General features: G+C 44.8%; 3 pseudogenes across 1 annotated transcript; all 3 read right to left on the bottom strand.

The window, feature by feature from the left end:
* Window positions 1–38: 38 nt before the first annotated feature.
* Window positions 39–1,275, bottom strand: LOC148122705 (eukaryotic initiation factor 4A-III pseudogene; annotated as a pseudogene).
* A 407-nt stretch (window positions 1,276–1,682) lies between these two features.
* Window positions 1,683–4,218, bottom strand: LOC148122706 (cell division cycle 5-like protein pseudogene; annotated as a pseudogene).
* Window positions 4,219–15,909: 11,691 nt separating this feature from the next.
* On the bottom strand, window positions 15,910–21,060 carry LOC148122707 (BUD13 homolog pseudogene; annotated as a pseudogene). Its single transcript, XR_015737520.1, has 2 exons — window positions 21,022–21,060; window positions 15,910–19,983 (listed from the first exon to the last, which is right to left on the bottom strand). The product of XR_015737520.1 is annotated as a BUD13 homolog pseudogene (transcript).
* Between the last annotated feature and the right edge of the window lie 1,901 nt (window positions 21,061–22,961).

Below are 22,961 nucleotides of genomic sequence, written 5' to 3' on the forward strand. Positions count from 1 at the left end.
AGGAGGAGCTCACAATAGGCGCCATATATCCAGGCCCCTGATGCACGAGCAGCAGCTTCAGATCAGGTCAGCCACATTCATGGGCATCTCGTCTATCTGGGTGGAGTAGTACTGTTCTACATCCCTGAGGATGCGGATGTCATCATTCTTTACAAAATTGATGGCCACAGCTTTGTGGCCTTATCGCCCTGATCTCCCGATCCTGTGAATGTACAGTTCTCTGTTGTTGGGCAAGTCGTAGTTAATGACAAGGGACACCTGAGGGACATCCAGGCCACGAGCCCAGACATCGGTAGAAATGAGCACTCAGCTGGCACCTGAGCGGAACTCATTCATGATGGATTCGCGCTCCTTCTGGGGCATGTCCCCGTGCATGGATGACACAGTGAAGTTGGCTTCTCTCATCTTCTCTGTCAGCCAGTCAACCTTCCTCTTGGTCTTGCAGAAGATGACAGCCTGGGTGATGGTCAGCGTGTCGTAGAGGTCACACAGAGTGTCAAATTTCCACTCCTCTCTTTCCACCGCCACGAAGAACTGCTTGATGCCTTCCAGAGTCAATTCATTACACTTCACCAAGATGCGGATGGGGCCGGTCATAAACTTGTTGATCATCTCCAGGATCTCATGAGGCAACGTGGCACTGATGAGAACCACCTGTGTGGCTGGCGGCAGGTAACTGTACACGTCGTAGATCTGCTCCTTGAAACCTTTGTTCAACATCTCATCAGCCTCATCCAAAACCATCATCTTGATAGACCAAGTCCTTAAACTTCTACGGCGAATCATATCAAAGACACGGCCCGGGGTGCCCGCCACAACATGTTGCCCACAGTCCAGCTTCCGGATGTCCTCGCCAACATTGGTGCCCCAGATGCAGGCGTGGCACTGTACACTCATGTAGTCCCCCAGAGCCAGCAAACCCTTCTGAATCTGTACAGCTAACTCTCTTGTTGGAGCCAAGATCAAAGCCTGGGTTTCTCGAACCTGGATATCTAAGCACTGGAAGACTGAAATGCTGAAGGTGGCCGTCTTGCCGGTGCCAGACTGAGACTGTGCTATGACATCTCTCCCCTTAATGATCTGCTTGATAGAGCGCTGCTGGATTGCTGAAGGCTTCTCAAACCCGTAGGCATAGATGCTGCGCAGTAGGTCCTCCCGCAGGCCCATGGTGTCGAACGTGGGGGTCACGTCCACCTCCTCGCTGGTCTCGAACTCTACTTTGGTCATGTCCTCCTCTTTGAGCAGCCGCTTGCGCTTGGAGCCCGAAGTCGCCATCATGGCCGTGGCTCCCGTGATTCCGAGTCCACCGGGAGGTGAGGAGCGCGAGCAGCAGCGACCTGACCTACAAGGCTTTTTTTGTTGTTATTGTTTTTGTTTTTGTTTTTTTCCACATGTTCTTTTTATTCAAGGGTTTACTCACAGGCAGTATTTAAAGTCAGGCTTTTTAAATTAAAGGCCTAAACTACGAAATTTTGCAAATATGACACTGGCAAAGAATGAGCGTCTGGATAATTTAAACCCTCTTTATCCTGGAGTTCAAGTCTGTAACACAGAACGCGCAAGATCGGGATCATTCAAAACAAACAACTGAGAAACCACAGGTGCTGGGGAAGTTTGTCAGTGAAGAGCGGAAGTTTGCGGCTTGCAGAGTATGAAACCAGCAACTAGTTCTTCTGTGGCAGAGCATCAGCTGCGCTTCAGAACTTTGCCTGTAAAGTCTCTTTCTCCATCAGCAAATCTGCGTATCTCTGCTGAAGCGCTTTCTCTCGCTCCTGTTGCCGCTGCACATCTTCTCTTAGACACTCCAGCCTACGGGGAATAGCAGAGTCCTCATGTCTCTTGAGTTCTTCAAAAGTGCGTAGCTCCAAGTGAGCCTGTTCGATTTGGTCCCATAAGTCATTCAACTGTTTCATGAGCCCCATAGCACGAGACTGGTAACCGCCAAGCAAAATTTTCATCTTCTTTTCCATCTTTGCAGCTCTCTTGGCTTCTGTTGTCATATGACCTCTGTTTATCTCTAGTCTCTTTTCAAGAGATTCTATTCTGTCCTTTTTGCTAGCAAGATTAGCCCTTGTGTAGCACCTCTGACCAGGAAGATACAGGACTTGACTGTAGCATTCTTCCCACACCTGGTTGTAAGCTTCACTGGAGAGTTCTCCGTGGCTCATTCCCTGTTTTACCACTTCCATCTCTTGGACCAGAACATCCTGGGCCTTTTTCAGTTCTTCTTTGGAGAACTTCTCATAAGGGCTATGCTCAAGATAGGTAATGTGCTCAGCATTGTTGGTAGCAAATCCAGCCTTTTTTCCTTTTTTATTTCCAGATGGCTCATAGGGGTGATGTAGAAGGTCATAATGAAGCATAGTAATCATTTCTTTCTTGATCAATTCTTCGCTTTTCTGTAAATCTGTTAGAGGTGGTTCTACATTTAAAGGTCTTAAAATAGTTTCATTTACTTCAGATGGTCTTGGTAGATCCTTCTGAACAGCTTTGTGCATTCGTTTCATTTCCTTCACACGCTCAGCATCTCGTAAGGCCTGATTTCGGGCATCCACATCAGCAGCATCTTCAATGTAAGTATCATCCATTTCACGTTCTTCCAACTCTGTCTCAGCATTTTCTGGTAGTACAATTTCAAAATCATTCTTAGGTGCAGGGAGGCCCAACAACCCTAGACGGAGATGTTCACGAGATTTTCTTTCCATCTGCTTCACATAAGAGGGATCACTGTAGTCTGCCATTCCATCTTCGGGATTAATGTTTAACTTGTCTCTAAGTGGTGTTCTACCTGGGGTGGCATTAGTGACTGGTTTGGGGGTTGTTCCACTTCGGGGAGTCAGCCCTTCAGCTCCATTAGAAGGAGTCCTGAAAGGGGTAGGCAGAACCGTGTTTGGAGTCTGCACAACCTGCCGCTGTGGGGTCACACCAGAGAAGTCACTCTCATGCAGTGGGGTATTAAGCCCACCTTTCAGTGGAGTGTCCACATTGGTCAAGGCCATGAGGTTCAGAGCTTCCTGCAGTATTCTGTCTTGGGAGGCCGGTGTCCGTGGTGTTCTCAGAGCGATGCTGTTGTTTGTGACATTGTACTCAGACAGGAGAGTGCTGGAAGCAGAGTTTGTGATTCCAGACTCCTCTGCGGTCTGCCGAGCAACCTCACTGGCCTGACCTACCTTGACAACTTCCTGGAGCTCTGCATCTGAAATCTGAGGGGCAGGTAGCTCCAACTTGCTTCTCTTTTTAGTAAATCCAGAGACACCACTAGTTTGAAGAATAGCTGATGGCAAATCAGATTCTTTTTTTCTTTTTAAACGCTGTTTGTCTTTTTTTCTCTCTCTTCCTTCTTTCTCAGATCTTAGTTCCCCATCAAGATCCTGCTGCCGTAATTTTCTGAAATCTGCATCAAGGGCCTGGTAATTCTCCTCAGAAGTATCATAAAAGCCAAGAGCAGGCTTTTTTTCAAAAGGAATTTCAGCATTATAATCAACTCCTCTCTTCTTTTTCCTTTTTTTCTGAATTTCTATGCCAGCTGCTCGAAGCTCTCGTCTTTTCTGGAGGGCAGCAAGGCGCCTTGCTTCTTCCAGTTGCTTCTCTCTTGCTTTCCTCTTAGCCTTTTTTCCTTGAGTGTTAGCTAGGCGGGCTCGAGCCTCAGAAAGCATCTCAAGTTCATCCTCATCCATGTCAACCGGATCGGGCCGAGCTGGCTTTGTTTCTGGGTTTGGATCGATCTCTCCAGGTTTTAGTTTCCGGGGGTCATCTATTGTTTCTTCTTCACTGTCCCTCTGGGCAGTTTTGTCCAGGAGGAACTCATAGTGTTCCAAGCACTGGGCTGCTGTTCTTCCGATAATGGGCGCGATGGTCCGCCACTGAGTTGGCATCAGCTTGGCCAAATGCAGGAGTTTTTCCTCCTCTTCTCTAGACCATTCAGTTTTTTTAATACTTGGGTCCAGCCATTCATACCATCTGGCTTTGCACTGTTTTGCTGATTTCCTATGCAGCAACGAGGCAATCCTAGACCACTGGTTTTTCCCATATTTCATTACCGCTGCTTTCAGAATTTCATCCTCGGTATTCCTCCATATGCCTCCTTTGATCATAATCCGAGGCATCTTGGCGTTGGAGTGTCCGGGCAACCGGCCAAGAGGAGCTTCGAGAAAGTAGTAATGGCGCTTTGGTCACGGGACGCAAAAAGGCCACTTCCTCCAAGAGCGACCTTCGGCTTTGAAGAGGTCTGCGCAGGCCTGACCTACAAGTTTTAAAAGTTCAATATAGTGCGATGCAAATAACACAAGACACTGTCTCAAAATGGTGATCCTTCCTCCAGCAATCCTCAGAATGAGACTGGCTGAGAGCTGTCTCCTCCTCTTTTATACTCCTCTCTAGGGCTGGGATTAAGGCGTGGACCACTCCCGCCCAGTTTCTATGGCAAACTAGTCTGTCTACTGGGATTAAAGGTGTGTGACTCCACTGCCTGGTCTGTGAGGCTGACCAGGGTGGTTGTTTTACTCTCTGATCTTCAGGCAAGCTTGATTTACTTGAATACAAATGAAATATCACTACAATAAGCCGTCTGACAGTGTGACTGCCTAGATCTAGTGCCCACCAGGGAACCACACGCTCCTCTCAGATCTCATTAATACTGCCTTCCTCAAACCAGCATCTGAACCCATTCTACTCACCACAACGGGGGAAATCATCGTTTTCCAAGTTCACCTGAACTTGGAGTCAAACGTGTATCTATAAATGTCAGAAATCAGGCAGAGGTCACAGGAAGCAGTTAGGTGAAAAGGAAATGGACAGCAGAATCGATCTCATGTGGGTGAAGACACATAGAAAACACAACAGGGAGACCAAGCCACTTTATTTTAAATTAGCTGAGGAGCTGAATGGCTTAACAGGGAGATGCCTCGGGAAAGAGCGCACACACCAGAGGGGATGAGAAGACCGCCTCAGATGGACGCTTTATCTAGCTCATCCTTCTTACAAGTTCTTACAGGTCATTCCGCAAGATCTTGGGGCCCTGAAGGAACAGATTCTCTGGCCCAAGGCTGTGGGCATGGGACTGAGAGCTGCTGGGTTCCAGGCTAGAAAGGGTGTTCTGAAGTTCTAAGAGGAAGTCAAATGACAACCAGCCATGAGCAAGACTGTGATGTGCATAAAACCAGGCCCTGGACCTTCCTGGAAAGGACACACAGGCCTTGTTTGTATGTGCCCATTCACAGGTGGCTTCTCACTGAGTACCTGTTTCTGTCCCCTGATGCAATGAGCGATGTAATAGAGAATGTAGTGGTACCTGTCCTGAAACTAGCTCTTGTAGACCACGCTCTCCTTGAACTCACAGAGATTCACCTGCCTCTGCCTACCGAGTGCTGGTATTAAAAGAGTGTATTATCACTGCCCGGGCCTTTCCCTCATTTTTAAGATATTATTACTGTATATATATGAATGTACCTATGGGGTTCAGAGAACACATTCATGGATTAAGCTCTCTCTCCTTTACATGGTCCCAGGGGTCAAACTCAGGTTGGCATGCTGCTGTGGCACACAGTGCCTTTACCCCACCTCACAGTCCTCTCCTCCTCTTCACCACCTACTCATGGAAACATCCTAAAGAATAACCAAGGGCTACCTTGATCCCTGACCTTGCCTTACTCTGCCCCTGGATTTCCCAGAGACAGCCGTGAAACCCAAAGTTTTAAGAACAAACCAGGCAAACTGGGTAGTGGTTGTATACGCCAAGCCCTTGGGAGGCAAAGGCAGGAGGTTTTTTGTGAGGTTGAGGTCAACCTGGTCTACACAGTTTGAGAACAGACAGGTTTATCAAGAAAAATCCTCTCCGTAAACAAAAAATTAAACAGATCAGGCTAGGCTTGGTTGCACGTGCCTTTAATTCCCCTATTCAGGGAGCAGAGACAGGTACTATCTCAATGAGTTCAAGGCCAGCCTACACAGGGAGATCTAAGACAGCAAGAAGTATAGAGAGACCTTGTCTCAAAAACAAAAAGAAATAGAGCAGGAAGTTGGTGAGGTGACTCAGTGAGGGAAGGTGTTTGAAGCCAAGCCTGACAACCTCAGTACATCCCCAGGGACCCACATGGTAGAAGGAGAGACCAGACTCTAGCAATTGTCCTTTGGCCTCTATAATGAATGCAAAACATAGAATTTTAATTCATTATTTATTTATTTACTTACTTACTTACTTACTTATTTATTGCTTTTTTTTTGAGACAGGGTTTCTCTGTAGCTTTGAAACCTGTCGTGGAACTAGCTCTTGTGGACCAGGCTGAACTCGAACTCACAGAGATCCACCTGCCTCTGTCTCCTGAGAGCTGGGATCAAAGGCATGTGCCACCACGGCCCCACCCTGCCTGCTACGTTCTTAAAACTTTGTGTTTCCTGGCTGTCTCTGGAAAATCCAAAGACCAAGTGATCCAAGGTCAGGGCTCAAGGGAGCCTTTAGTTATTCATTAGAATCTTTCTCAGTACGTGGACAAGACGAGGACAGGACTGTGAGGTGGGGTAAAGGCACTGTATGCCACACCAGCATACCAACCTGAGTTTGACCTCTGGGACCCATGTAAAGTAGAGAGAGCCAAATCCATGAAACTGGCCTCTGAGCCTTATAGGTGCACTCATCTATACACAGTAATAATTTCTGTCAACTTGACAGTAAACTATTGTCACCTGGGATAGGAAAACCCAACTGTGGAATTGCCTAAATCAGATGGGCCTTGCCGGGCGGTGGTGGCACGTGCCTTTAATCCCAGCTCTTGGGAGGCAGAGGCAGATGGACGTATGGGAGTTCAAGGCCAGTCTCGTCTACCAGAGCTAGATCCAGGACAGGCTCCAAAGCACAGAGAAACCCTGTCTCAACAAGGCAAAAAACAAAAAGGTTGGCCTGTGGAGATTTTGTGGGATTTTTTTCTTATAAGGCGGGGAGGCTAATTGACTCAGAGGGGCCCAGTCCACTGTACACAGTACCATTCCTAGCCTGCAGCTGGTCCTGGACTGTTTTAAATTCACTTACCCCAAGTTGCTTTCAGTCACAAGATAACACAGAAGGGAGAAGCAAAGCAGACACCAGGCAAGCACTCTACCAAGAGCTACACCTCCAGCCCTGAGGCAGCTCTTAAACCTAATTTTTTATGAATAGTGGGAGCTATGGAGATAGCTCAGCCACAAAGTGCTCTTGTGAGGAAATAAATTAGGTCCATACAGCCTCTATTAAAAAAGAAGTCAGGCCTTATAAATGATGCTTATAAACCCAGCCCTGGAGAAGCAGATCCTGAGAGCTTGCCAGCCACACCCACATGTCCAGTTCTGGATCAATAAGAGATTCTGCCTCAAAGAGTAAGGGACTGCAGAGATGGATGGAGATAGAGACAAATTCCCTCATCACAGCAACAGACTGAGCTCCCAAGGTCCAATTGAAGAGCAGAAAGAGGGAGAAGATGAGCAAGGAAATCTGACAGCGAGGGGTTGGTCCAATCACTGAGACAGTGTGCCTGTTCTAATGGGAGCTCACCGAATTCAGCTGGACCGGGACTGAATGAGCATGCGACCAAACAGGACTCTCTGAATATGACTGAAATAAGGGGCTGATTGAGAAGTCATTGATAAAGAACCTTCATTTGGTGATGGACGGAGATAGAGACAGAGACCCACATTGGAGCACTGGACTGAACTCCCAAGGCACAGATGAAGAGCAGAAGGAGGGAGAACATGAGCAAGGAAGTCAGGACCGCGAGAGGTGCGTCCACTCACGGAGATGGTGGGACTGATCTAATGGGAGCTCACCAAGGCCAGCTGGAATGGAACTGAACGAGCATGTGATCAAATCGGACTCTCTGAATGTGGCTGACAATGAGGGCAGACTGAGAAGCCAATGATAATGGCACCAGATTTGGATTCCACTGCATGTACTGGCTTTTTGGGAACCTAATCTGTTTGGATGCACACCTTCCTAGATCTGGATGGAGGGGAAGGGCCTTGGACTTTCCACAGTGCAGGGCACCCTGACTTCTCTTAGGACTAGAGAGGGAGGGGAAGGGGGAGAGGTAAGTGGAAGAGAAATGGGAGGATGGGAGGAAGTGGAAATTTTTAATAAATGAATAAATAAGGAAAAAATCTAAGGGACTGAAGAAATGAAGAATGTAGTGGTACCTGTCCTGAAACTAGCTCTTGTAGACCAGGCTTTCCTTGAACTCACAGAGATTCACCTGCCTCTGCCTCCCGAGTGCTGGAATTAAAGGAGTGTATTATCACTGCCTGGGCCTTTCCCTCATTTTTAAGATATTATTACTATGTGTATATGAATGTACCTATGGGGCTCAGAGGGCAGTTTCTTGGATTTGGATCTCTCTCCTTTAAATGGGTCCGAGGGGTCAGAATCAGGTTGGTATGCTGGTGTGGCACACAGTGCCTTTACCCCACCTCACATTCCTGTCCTCAGCTTGATCACCTACGCGTGGAAACATCCTAAAGAATAACCAAGGACTCCCTTGATCCCTGACCTTGCATGACTCTGCCCCTGGATTTTCCAGAGACAGCCGTGAAACACGGAGTTTTAAGAACAAAGCAGGCAAGCTGGTAGTGGTTGTGTACGCCCAGCCCTCGGGAGGCAAAGGCTGGAATTTTTTTGAGTTTGAGGTCAACCTGCTCTACACAGTTCAAGAACAGCCAGGTTTATTGAGAAAAATCCTCTCCCTAAAACAAAATGTTAAATAGATCAGGCTAAGCCTTTTTGCAGGTGTCTTTAATTCCCCTATTCAGGGAGCAGAGACAGGTACTATCTCAATGAGTTCAAGGCCAGCCTACACAGGGAGTTCTAAGCCAGCTAGAAGTGTAGAGAGACCTAGTCTCGAAAACAAAAGATATAGAGCAGGAAGTTGGTGAGGTGACTCAGTGAGGGAAGGTGTTTGCAGCCAAGACTGACAACCTCAGTTCATCCCCAGGGACCCACATGGTAGAAGGAGAGACCTGACTCTAGCAATTGTCCTTTGGCCTCCATAAGTGAGTGCAGAACTCAGAAATTTAATTTTTTAAAATTTTTATTTATTTATTTATTTAGTTTTGTTTCTTTGTTTGTTTTTCGAGACAGGGTTTCTCTATAGCATAGGAAACGGTCCTGGAACTAGCTCTTGTAGACCAGGCTGGCCTTGAACTCACAGAGATCCACCTGCCTCTGCCTCCTGAGTGCTGGGATCAAAGGCGTGCACCACCGCCCAGCTCTGCCTGCTACATTCTTAAAACTTTGTGTTTCCTGACTGTCTCTGGAAAATCCAAAGGCCAAGTAATCCAAGATCAGGTCTGAAGGGAGCCCCTCCTTATTCCTTAGAATCTTTCTGAGTAGGTGGTCAAGATGAGGACAAGATAGTGAGGTGGGGTAAAGGCACTGTGTGCCACACCAGCATACCAACCTGAGTTTGATCACTGGGACCCATGTAAAGGTGAGAGAGCCAAATTCATGAAACTGCCCTCTGAGCCCCACAGGTCCATTCATATATACACAGTAATAATTTCTGTCAACTTGACAGTAAACTATTGTCACCTGGGAGAGGAAACCCCAACTGTGGAATTCCCTAAATCAGATGGGCCTTGCCGGGCGGTGGTGGCGCATGCCTCCACTACTCGAGAGGCAGTGGCAGGCAGATCTCTGTGAGTTTGAGGCCAGCCTGGTCTAAAAGAGCTAGCTCCAGGACAGGATCTAAAGCTATGGAGAAACCCTGTCACGGCAAAATAAAAAAACAAACAAACAAAAAAAAGATTGGTCTGTGGATATTTTGTGAGTTTTTTTTTTTAAGGTAGGGAGGCTAATTGACTTACAGGGGCCCAGTCCACTGTTCACAGTACCATTTCTAGACAACATCTGGTCCTGGACTATTTTAAATTCACTTACCCCAATTTGCTTTCAGTAACAAGATAACACAGAATGGAGAAGCAAAGCAGACACCAGGCAAGCACTCTACCAAGAGCTACACCTCCAGCCCTGAGGCAGCTCTTATACCTAATTTTTTATGAGTAGTGGGAGCTGTGGAGATAGCTCAGCCACAAAGTGATCTTGTGAGGAAATAAATTAGGTCCATACAGCCTCTATTAAAAAAGAAGTCAGGCCTGACAGACCATGCTTATAAAACCGGCCTTGGAGAAGCAGATCCTGAGAGCTTGCCAGTCACACCCGCATGTCCCGTTCTGGATCAATAAGAGATTCTGCCTCAAAGAGTAAGGGACTGCGGCGATGGATGGAGATAGAGACAAAGTCCCTCTTCACAGCAACAGACTGAGCTCCCAAGGTCCAATTGAAGAGCAGAAGGAGGGAGAAGATGAGCAAGGAAATCTGGACCGCAAGGGGTTGATCCACTCACTGAGACAGTGAGTCCCGGACCCAGCTGGACCGGGACTGAATGAGCATGCGACCAAACCGGATTCTCTGAATATGACTGAACTAGGGGGCTGATTGAGAAGTCATTGATAAAGAACCTTCATCTGGCGATGGACAGAGATAGAGACAGAGACCGAGACCCACATTGGAGCACTGGACTGAGCTCCCAAGGCCCAGATGAAGAGCAGAAGGCGGGAGAACATGAGCAAAGAAGTCAGGACCGCGAGAGGTGCGTCCACTCACGGAGATGGTGGGACTGATCTAATGGGAGCTCACCAAGGCCAGCTGGAATGGGACTGAACAAACAAGTGATCAAATCAGACTCTCTGAATGTGGCTGACAATGAGGGCAGACTGAGAAGCCAATGATAATGGCACCAGATTTGGATTCTACTGCATGTACTGGCTTTTTGGGGGCCTAATCTGTTTGGATGCACACCTTCCTAGACCTGGATGAAGGGGGGAGGACCTTGGACTTTCCACAGGGCAGGGCACCCTGAATTCTCTTAGGACTGGAGAGCAAAGGGGAGCGGGAAGGGGAGGGGGAAAGCGGGAGGGAAATGGGAGGATGGGAGGAGGTGGAAATTTTTAATTAATAAATAAAAAATAAATAAGGAAAAAATAGAGTAAGGGACTGAAGAAATGGCTCAATAGCACTTATTGCTCTTGTAATAGATACAGGTTCAATTCCTAGCACCCAACATGGCTCACAGCAATCCTTAAGCCAAGTTCCAAAGCATCCAACATAATGCATATGCAGGAAAACATTCATCCACATAAATCCTTTAAAACAAACAAACAGGTCAGGCAGTGGTACCACAAGGTCTTTAACCCCAGCACTCTGTAGACAGAGACAGGTGGATCTCTAGGTGTTCGCGCTAGTTCCAGAACAGCTAGGGTTTTTACAGACAGAAACCCTGTCTTGAAAACGGAAAAAAAAAAAAGAGGAGGGGGAGAGAAAAAAAATGAAGGTAAGCAGTACCCAAAGAACACCCTTTGGCTTCCATATTCTCACACACATTTATGTTCACCTACACATAAAAAAGAATAAATTCCTCTTTTTTATTTTTTTTAATTTTTTATTAATATTTGTTGAGCTCTACGTTTTTCTCTTCTCCCCTCCTGCCTCTCCCCTCCTCCCTTTAACCGTCCCCGAAGGTCTCCATGCACCTAATTTACTCAGCTCTTGTCTTTTTATACTTTCTACTTCCCACGTAGATTAGATCTTTGTGAGATGTAAGTCCCTCTTAGAGTCTACATTGTTGTCTAAGTTCTCTGGGATTGTGGTTTGTGGGCTGGCTTTCTTTGCTTTATGTTTAATAACCACCTATGAGTACTACATGTGATAATTGTCTTTCTGTATCTGGGTTACCTCACTCAAAATAATGTTTTCTAGCTCCATCCATTTTCCTGTGAAATTCAAGATGTCGTTATTATTTTTTCTGCTGTGTAGTACATCATTGTGTAAATGTACCACATTTTTTTTTTATCCATTCTTAGGTCAAGGGACATTAAGTTGTTTCCAGGTTCCGGCTATGACAAACAAAGCTGCTATGGACATAGTTGAGCACATGTCCTTTTGGCACTATTGAGCATCCTTTGCATATATACCCAGAAGTGGTATTACTGGGTTTTGAGGAAGGTTGTTTCCTAATTTTCTAAGAAATCGTCACACTGACATCCAAAGGGGCTGTACCAGCTTGCAGTCCCACTAGAAAAGTGGAAATGTTCCCTTTTCCCCACACCCTCTCTAGCATAAGTTGTCATCAGTGTTTTTGATCTTGGCCATTCTTACAGATGTTAGATGGAATCTCAGAGTTGTTTTGATTTGTATTTCTCTGATGACTAAGGATGTTGAACATTTCCTTAAGTGTCTTTCAGCCATTTTAGATTCCTCTGTTGAGAGTTCTCTGTTTACATCTGTACTCCATTTTTGATTGGATTATGTGATCTTTTGGTGTCCAATTTCTTGAGTTCTTTGTATATTGTGGAGATCAGACCTCTGTCTGTTGTGGGATTAGTGAAGATCTTCTCCCATTCTGTAGGCTGTCATCTTGTCTTGTTGACTGCATCCTTTGCTTTACAGAAGCTTTTCAGTTACAAGACGTCCCATTTATTAATTGTTTTTCTCAGTGTCTGTGTTGCTGGGGTTTTATTTAGGAAGTGCTTCCCCGTGCCATGCGTTCAAGTGTACTACCCACTATCTCTCCTATCAGGTTCAGTGTGAATGGCTTTATGTTGAGGTCGCTGATCCATTTGAACTTTAGTTTTGTGCATGGTGATAGATATGGGTCTATTTTCATTGTCTACATGTTGATATCCAGTTATGCCAGCACCACTTGTTAAACGGGCTTTCTTTTTTCCATTTGATATTTTTTGCTTCTTTATTAACTATCAGGTGTTCGAAAATGTGTGGATTGATATCCGGGTCTTCTATTTGGTTCCATTGGTTCTCCTGTCTGTTCTTATGCCAATACCAGGCTGTTTTCAGTACTGTAGCTCTGTAGTAGAGTTTGAAGTCAGGGATTGTGATACCTCTAGAAGTTCTTTTATTGCACAGGATTATTTTGGCTATCCTAGCTTTTTTGCTTTTGCAAATGAAGTTGAGTACCATTCTTTCGAGGTCTTTGAAGAATTTTGCTGGGATTTTGATGGACATTGCGTTGAATCTGTAGATTGCTTCCAATAAGATTGCCATTTTTACTATATTAATTCTTCCTACCCAAGAGCATAGGTAGTCTTTCCACTTTCTGGTGTCTTCTTCAATTTCTTTTTCAAAGATTAAAGTTCTTGTTATACAAGTCTTCCACTTGTTTGGTTAGAGTTACTCTGAGATATTTTATGCCCTTTGTGGCTATTGTGAAAGGTGTTGATTCTCTGATTTCTTCCCCAGCCCTTTATCATCTGTGTACAGGAGGGCTGGATTTTTTGAGTTAATCTTGTATCCTGCTACATTACTGAAGGTGTTTATGAGTTGTACAAATTCTTTGGTAGAATGTTTGGGATCACTTATGTAAACTATCATATCATCAGCAAACAGTGAGAGTTTGACTTCTCCTTTTCCAATTTGTATCCCCTTGATCTCCCTTAGGTATCTTATTGCTCTAGCTAGGACCTCAAAAACTATATTGAATAGATATGGAGAGAATGGACAACCTTGTCTTGTTCCTGATTTCAGTGGAATCGCTGAGAGTTTCTCTCCATTTAGTTTCATGTTGGCTGTTGGCTTGCTTCATATTGCCTTAATTATGTTTAGGTTTGTCTCTTGTATCTCTGCTCTCTCCAACACCTTTATCATGAAGGGATGTTGTATTTTGTCAAATGTTTTTCGGCATCTAATGAGATGATCATGTGGTTTTTATTTTTCAACTTGTTTATATGGTGGATTACGTGAGAGATTTTCATATATTGACCCATCCCTGCATCTGTGGGATGAAGCCGACTTGGTCATGGTGGATGATGGTTCTGATGTTTCCTTGGATTCGATTTGCTAGTATTTATTTAGTATTTTTGCATCAATGTTCATGAGTGAGATTGGTCTGTAATTCTCTTTCTTAGTATGGTCTTTCTGAGGTTTGGGGTATCAAGATATTTTTTTTTATAAAGTGGCATCAAAAACCTGTCTTGAAACAAAATTACCATACCAAAAATTTAAGGTGACAAAAACAAAATATGAAATTTTACAACCAAAAGTGCTCGCCAAATAGTCATCTACTTTAAATCTAGAGACACAAAATGAAAAAAAAAAGTGAAAATACAAGAAGTAAACCAATAAGCCGGGCAGTGGTGGCACACCCAGGAGACAGAGGCAGGTGGGCAGGTGGATCTCTGTGAGTTTTAGTACAGCATGGTCTACAGAGTGAGTTCCAGGACAGCCAGAGCTACATAACATAGTAAGAGCCTATCTTTTTTTTTTTTTTAAAAAAAAGACAAAGTAAATAAAGTGTTATGTTTTGTTTTCCTATTTTGTGTTCTGGTTAGTTTTCGGTTTTTGTAGAAGCCATTTTGTTCTCCATATTCTTATTTATTGGGCTGGGGGCAGACGCTGCAGCCTCAGTGAGCATGTGGAGGTCAGAAGAATCTAGGCCTCAGTCCTCTCCCTCTGCCATGTGGGGTCCCACAAATCAAACCCTGGCTGCCGGGCTTGACCACAAGCGCCTTTACATCTGAAGCACCTCACCCGCCCAGTAAAAGCTATTTATTAACCAAGTGTGACATGGAGCCCACGAACTGAGGGAGTGTATTTTGTCTGTTATTTGAATAAAACTCAGCTAGGAAGTCAGAGAGGTAAACAAAGTCTGATATCTCAGGGTTAGAGGCAGGGAAACAGTCACAAATTCCAGGTCAGCCTGGTGTATACAGTGAATTAAGGCCATCCAGGACTACACCTGTCTCAGATACAAATAAACAAAAATACAAAAACAAAGAATTACCTGAGGAGGCCAGAGATACCCTGTGCCTCACAAAAAAAAAAAAAAAAAAAACCAAAAACCAAAAACCCTAAAATCACCAGAGGTGTCTAAAACCCATAGTTCTCATCTTCTACTTGACCTGGTTCATCAAAATCTCTATGGAGGAGGCCTGGAGATTTTAAGAAGCTCCACAGTGAATCTTATTTATTCCAAAAGCAAGCAGTCCTCAACAAGAGGAATAATGGAACTATCTTGTCCCAGGATGTCTTTTTTATGTATTTGAGTGTTTCACATGGATGTACGTCTGTGCACTACTTGCACGTCTGGTGTCTGTGAAGGCTGGAACAAGGCTTTGGATCCCCTGAACTGCAGTTAATGGTGGTGCGAGGACCTGACTTTGCAGACTCCATTTGAAAGAGGGGGCATCATCTTAAGCCATATAATGCGGGGGAAATCTCAGCTCAGATATGTGCTTCGACAGCACAATTTGGATGGATACCATGAATATAGCCAATTAAGGAGCTAGGGAGCAGGGCCATAACATTTAATGGGGTTCAGATGTTCCTAGGAGGCATCCTGCCCTTGAAGATACCTTGTCCGTTATTAATGGCTCTTTGTTAGGGTTTTCGTGCCCAAAAAATGACCAATGGTTTCAGAGACTACCTTGCCTTATACCCTCCTTACCCAATCCCAGGATGACAGGGCATCAACGCCCCTTACTTTGGCATTTCCCCTATAAAAGTTCCCCCTCCCCGGGTTGAGGCTGCACTTCCCTCACCCACTGCATTGCTGTGGTAGAGGTGCAGTTCAAACTCAAATTTGAATATTAAAAAACCCTCTTGTGCTTTAAATCAGCATCCATCAAAATCCTGTTTCCTTTTGGGGATAATAAACTCAAGCATAAAAATGGCTGTAAGCTGTCACATGGGCCCTGGGAACTGAACCTGGGTCCTCTGTAGAGTAAGTACATTTAACTGCTGAACCATCAGAGAGGAAATGGAAATAGTTCTTTTTAAGCACTGTGAATTTTACTTAGATGTAACTACCTGCTAAGTTAACTAACTTGAGCAATCTGCCATTTAAAACTTATTTCAAATACTATAAAAGGTTCCCAACAACATCATTTTAGAATGAAAAGTTTATTGAGTGAACTACAAGATGATGCCAGCATGGATAGTAACAAAGTATACATGCAGGGTAACCAAAAGTCCATCCTCATTTTTATATTCATATATTTATCAACTTCTTTATGGACATGTGCCACAGCCCATGGATCAGTCAGTTCCCTCCTTTCACCTTGTGGCACCTAAGGATGAAATTCAGATCATCAGGCTTGGCAGGAAGTGACCTTACCCACTATGCCATTATTGAACTATCCAACAGCCAGAGAGTTCCTGGGGGTGACAGATCCCAGATGCTATACTCAAGCACAAAAAGGAAAATTATTTTCATGTTTCAATTTGTTGAGACCTTAACCCTGCTGTGTGACCAATATGACCTTGAAATCTTTATTCTCCAACCTCTTCCTCACAGATGCTGGGATTACAGTGTGTGCTGCTATATCTCTCTCAAAATTCCTTATTGCAGCTCAACAGGTCTGATTTTACACTCTCAGCTATATAGGGAGAGATAAGGAATTTCAAGTTCCAACTGGCTTGGTTGGTAGTAGACTTGTTACAAGCATAGCATAATAATCTGACAATTTTTATTTTTATTTTCAAAAAATAACGTATCTTTTCACACAGGACTTTCCTTCAGTTTTTGAAGGTAAGGTGTCTCATTAAGAAATCCAGGCTGGGGCTGGGTAATGATGGCGCACACCTTGAATCCCAACTCTTGAAAGGCAGAGGCAGGTGGAGCTCTGAGATCGAAGTCAGCTTAGTCTATAAAGTGAGATGCAGGAAAACTAGGGCAATCTTAAGAAAAACCCAAAAAAATAAAGAGGGAGAGAAAAAGAAAGAGAGGGAAAGATAGGGAAGACGAGAAAGAAGGAGAGAGAGACCATGGGAGAGCAAAAGAGAAAAAGAGAGAACAAGAGAGAAAAAATGAAAAAGAGAGACTGAGGGAGAGTAAAAGAGGGAAAGAGAGAAAAAGAGAAAGAGACACAGAGAGAAGCAAGAGAGAAGAGATAGAATGAGAGAGAATAAGAAAGTGAAAGAGAAAGAGAGAGAAAGAAGAAGAAAGAGAGCGACGGGCAGTGGTGCAAGCCTTTAATTCCAGCACGTGGGAGGCAGAGACAGGTTGATCTCTGTGAAAAAGAGAGCAAGAGCGAGAGCATGAGCAAAAGAGGGGGGGGGGCTAGGGCTTCTCTCACCCTATAGCTCCAGGCTCTTCAGCATTCCTTGCACACACCAGTCCAGAAGGCGTGAGGTCAAGTTTATTATGGAAGTGCTCCTACTTTCCAATACCTGTTTTATTTCCTTTCCAGACGCCCTCATTAAGTGACGGACTAAAGCCTCTTGAAGGAAGAAGGGCTGTTTTGGCTTGAAGGTCGAGGGGACACTGTCCACCATCACAGGAAGGCGTGGTGCCCAGTCGTTTCACAGTGGCGGGAACACGAGGCTGTTCGTTCACATGTCAGGACCGCCTATATTAGGGCCAGGCAGTGTTCCTACCCACCAGTTAATCTGCTCTGGAAGATTTACACACACCCAGAAGTGTACTCCCCTGGTGCTCTGGGCATTTTATAACCCATTTCAGTTTGGCAATTAAAATTAAGCATCACAGTGTCTTTGTGACTCATTCTTCTAGACATTCACTATAAACAGTATAAAAATAGGCAAGTGTTGTAACAAGAATGGAATGTTTAATGTTTGTCTAATCAATAATCCTATGGCCATCGTATGACTTAAGGTCACTAATGTCTATAAGCTATGTGTATAGTATAATATAGTCACCATTTTTGTTTCTACTTTACAGATGAGGACTGGAGATGTAACAAGGTTAAATATATTTTGGTTCATACAACTACAAGTTAGGGAGCAAGGATTTGAACTTGAATTCTTTGAAGACCATAAAGCTTATTACTATGTTAAGTAATATAAGGAATACTTTATATTATTACCTTGCTACCCCTTTTAAGACATGTTTGCCTGAGTTACTGGACTGGCATCAAACGTGCTCTGGAACTGGCCTTGAAATTCTGAATCTCCTGCCTCTACCTCCTAAGAGTTTAGATTACTAGCATGCATGCAAAACACACCTGGCTCTTTTTTACTTTATTAATTTTGAAGACAAATCTCACGTGGCTCATGCTTGCGCAACTGAGGGAGGCCTTGTTTGTTTGTCTGTTTGAGACATGCTTGCTATGTAGCTCAGGCTAACCTTGAATACATGGCCCACATTTTTCTAAGCCTCTTTAGTGCTGGGATTATGAATATGTGCCCCTATAACTAGCTAATTGTGTGTACTGGCTAGTCGTGTATCAACCTGATATACAAACCACAGTGATCTGAAAGGAGGGAACCTTAACATTTTAGACATACAAATTTTATATATTTACTTATTTATTTTTAACAAAAAATAATATGTGATTATTTTTAAAAATAAGAAGGAAAGCCTGGGCTAAGAACAAACCCTGGAATAGAGAAGTCTCTGTCAGTCAGTTAACAGACAACATGGACACAGCCAAGGGCAGGTGCCTAGTCCAAAGGTCAGAATTGACCGTGAGTTGCTGGTCTGTGTCTAACAAGACAAGCATTAGAGCTGGATGTCAGGCTGTCCTGTGCCACCACCACCACAGCACCGCACAGCCTCGGAGAAGCTACATGTCCTCCACACTCCACTTGTAGACAAGCTCCTCCACAGCCTTCTTGCTGGCGAGCCTGGCAAAGCGCTTCTGTTCCCAGCCATTGGATCTATCCACTCCATCCCAGCAGTAGCCAGGCCAGATACTGAATCTATTGGGAGGAGGTGCAGGACCATTATAGCGAGGCCTCACTTTCTTATGCTTGTTCTCCTTAGCCTTATTCTTCTTAATGAAGTTGGCCATCGGGTCCCCCTCTCTTTCTTGTTCTCTTAGCATCCGATCCAGATCTTCATCATCGATAGAGCGGGCCAGAGGCTTCTGTATCTCCTTCATAGCATCCTCTACATTCTGCTGCTGTTGCCGGCTCTGAGCAAGTCCTTTGCCCCACTGGGCATAGAGCTCATTTCGCTCTGAGTCCTTCTCTGCTTTTCTCTTCTGCTCCAGGCGTTCCAGCTTCAAATTCCTCTTCCGACCAGACTTGTCTCGAAATACAGTTTCAGTGAATTCAAACTGAGCTCCAAGGGCTGTGGTGTCTTGGTCCTGAATCTGGAGTTTCTGCTGCTCCCGCTGGACATCGGGCACCAGCCCAGTTGTTGTTCCAGAATACATGCATGCAGTCTTCTTCCTGAAATGGGCACTCCTTCGAGGAGGAGAGAGATCAGAATCAGAAGATTTGGTCCTCTGTCTTCTCTGGGGTAGAGAGAGGTCAGAGTCAGAGCTCCGGCGTCTCTGTCTATTCCGTGACAGTGACAGGTCTGGATCAGAATCCTGATGTCCTGGACTTTGTTTTTGCCATGGAGGACAAAGGTCTGAATCAGAGGCTTTTTGGCAGACACCTTGAGAATCAAGCTGCTTCTTACCTCCAACATGAGCCTTTGGTTGCCGTTTCCATGGAGAAAGGTCAGAGTCCTGCCCATACTTGCTGGCCTTGGAGAATGCCGGGTGAGAGGGTCCCAGCCCCCTCTGGAGTACAGTCTGGCTAGAGGACACAGCTTTACTACTCTTAGTTCTGGGCAGCTCCACATCAGGGGAGTCATGACGGGCCCTCCTAGGATAAGATGGATCTCGTTCATCATGATGGAAATGTCCATCTCCACTGTGGTCTCCCAGGAGCTTCCATTTGGCCCTGGAGCGGAAGACCTCCATCTGCTTTACCTCTTCTGGACGCTCACCCACAAGCTCAGCCACCACAGGCAAATCTCCATCCTCTTCCTCCTCCTTTTCCGGCTTAGTAGTAGAGAAAGCAGCCCAGGCCACATCATCATCAACAATCCGCAAGCCATTGCCAGCGTTGCCTTGTGACTTCGGTCCTTTTTTGTACTTCTTCCGAGGGGACTCTGAACCTCCTTCCTGGCCCGCATCTATCCCAGACAAGTAATGCTTCAGATATTCAGCCTTGGAGAGCAATGGAGCTGGCACCATGACAGCAACGAAGGACAGGCTGACCTACAAATTTTTAGAAGTTCAATATAGTGCAAGGTAAATACTACAAGACACTGTCTCAAAAAGAATAAATTTGATTTTAAAATAAAATCATTATTTGATGAAACTCTCAGGCTTCTTTCATATTTGACAAGTCCCTTTTCTGAGTATTGTATTTTCTAACACTCTAAAATTTTGTTTTGTTTTTTATTTATTGTTTTTTGAGACAGGGTCTCCTCATGTTGGATGTTGGATCTGACCAGGATGCCCTCCAACTCACAGAGATACACCTGTCTTGGCCTCCGAAATATTGAAATTAAAGGTGTTCCCCCCTCAAGCTCTGACTTAAAACTTTTTTTAAAATCAAAATTTTCAGTCTTAAATCTACTACTAACATATGAGTTATTTGGCATGTGTAAGCCAAGAAAACACAAAGCCGTACGGCGAATAAACAGCAAACCAATATGCAAGTCAAGCCTGCAGACTCTCAAACTATTCTGCTGTTCCACTCCAGATTTCAGTACAAAGAGTATTTCTATCCCACACTAGCGCCACAAAAGCACTATGGGGATTTTAAAAGAGTTTAAATTACACACATCATAGGTTTAAAGTAGAAAAGAATGTTAGGAAATATATTTAGTTTATTTAAGAAAAAAAGGCTGGGGGGTGGTGGCACACACCTTTAATCCCAGCACTCAGGAGGCAGAGGCAATCGGATCTCTGTGAATCTGATGCGTGCCTGGGTAACGAAGCGAGTTCTAGGACAGCTAGGGCTGTCACACAGAGAAACACTGTCTCAAAAACCAAAAAAATAAAAACAAAACAGTTTAAGAGAAAAAGAAAGGTTTTGGGTTGTCTCTGTTTGTTTTTGAAGATGACTCAAGTTCAGAGAAACTGAGAAGCCTGGTGCAATCATACAGGCTGAGCTGTTAAGCATGGGTTGGAGTAGAGAATCTGGAGTAAGTCTCAATAAACTGTAGCACAATTAACAAAACTCAGAGACAGATGTTGGGGTTTAACATGAAGATCAGAAAAGAAAAGAAGCCAGCCACTGTCTCTTACCTCTACTTCAGTCTGAATATGGTGATCCTTCCTCCAGCAATCCTCAGAATGAGTCTGGCTGAGAGCTGTCTCCTCCTCTTTTATACTCCTCTCTAGGGCTGGGATTAAGGCGTGGTCCACTCCCGCCCAGTTTCTCTGGCAAACTAGTCTGTCTACTGGGATTAAAGGTGTGTGACTCCACTGCCTGGTCTGTGAGGCTGACCAGGGTGGTTGTTTTACTCTCTGATCTTCAGGCAAGCTTGATTTACTTGAATACAAATGAAATATCACTACAATAAGCAGTCTGACAGTGTGACTGCCTAGATCTAGTGCCCACCAGGGAACCACACGCTCCTCTCAGATCTCATTAATACTGCCTTCCTCAGACCAGCATCTGAACCCATTCTACTCACCACAATGGGGGAAATCATCGTTTTCCAAGTTCACCTGAACTTGGAGTCAAACATATATCTATAAATGTCAGAAATCAGAGGCAGAGGTCACAGGAAGCAGTTAGGTGAGAAGGAAATGGACAGCAGAATTGATCTCATGTGGGTGAAGACACGTAGAAAACACACCAGGAAGACCAAGCTACTTTATTTTAAATTAGCTGAGGAGCAGGAATGGCTGTACAGGGAGATGCCTCGGGAAAGAGCGCACATGCCAGAGAGGATGAGAAGAATGCCTCAGATAGACGCTTCACCTAGCTCATCCTTCTTACAAGTCCTGACAGGTCACTCTGCAAGACCTTGGGGCCCTGAAGGAACAGATCCTCTGGTCCAAGGCTGTGGGCATGGGACTGAGAGCTGCTGGATTCCAGGCTAGAGAGGGTATTCTGAAATTCTAAGAGGAAGTCAAATGTCAAACCAACCATTAGCGAGACTGTGGTGTGCATAAAAACAGGCCCTGGACCTTCCTGGAATGGACCCACAGGCCTGGTTTATACGTGCCCACTCACAGGTGACTTCTCACTGAATACCTGTTTCTGTCCCCCAACTGCAATGTGTGATGTAATGGAGAATGTAGTGGTACCTGTCCTGGAACAAGTTCTTGTAGACCAGGCAGACCTTGAATTCACAGAGATCCACCTGCCTCTGCCTGCCGAGTGCTGGAATTAAAGGAGTGTATTACCACTGCCTGGGCCTTTTCCTCATTTTTAAGATATTATTACTGTGTATATATGAATGTACCTATGGGACTCAGAGGGCAGTTTCATGAATTTGGCTCTCTCACCTCTACATGGGTCCCAGAGGTCAAACTCAGGTTGGCATGCTGCTGTGGCACACAGTGCCTTTACCCCACCTCACAGTCCTGTCCTCAGCTTGACCACCTACGCATGGAAACATCCTAAAAAATAACCAAGGGCTCCCTTCATCCCTGACCTTGCATTATTCTGGCCCTGGATTTTCTAGAGACAGCCGGGAAACACAGAGTTTTAAGAACAAAGCAGGCAAGCTGCGCAGTGGTTGTGTACGCCCAGCCCTCGGGAGGCAAAGGCAGGAGATTTTGTGAGTTTGAGGTCAACCTGGTCTACACAGTTCAAGTAGAGACAGGTTTATTAAGAAAAAATCCTCTCCCAAAAACAAAAAATTAAATAGATCAGGCTAGGCTTGGTTGCAGGTGCCTTTAATTTCCCTATTCAGTAGCAGGGGCAGGTACTATCTCAATGAGTTCAAGGCCAGCAAACAACGGGAATTCTAAGCGGGCAAACAGTATGGAAAGACCATGTCTCAAAAACAAAAAGAAATAGAGCAGGAAGTTGGTGAGGTGACTCAGTGAGGGAAGGTGTTTGCAGCCAATCCTGGCAACCTCAGTTCATCCCCAGGGACCCACATGATAGAAGGAGGGACCAGACTATAGCAACTGTCCTTTGGCCTCCATAAGTGGGTGCAGAACACAGAAATTTAATTTTAATTTTTATTTATCTATTTATTTTTGTTTCTTTGTTTGTTTTTTGAGAC

This window comes from Myodes glareolus, chromosome 3 (genome assembly GCF_982192425.1).
Source record: "Myodes glareolus chromosome 3, mMyoGla1.1, whole genome shotgun sequence".
Lineage (NCBI taxonomy): Eukaryota > Metazoa > Chordata > Mammalia > Rodentia > Cricetidae > Myodes > Myodes glareolus.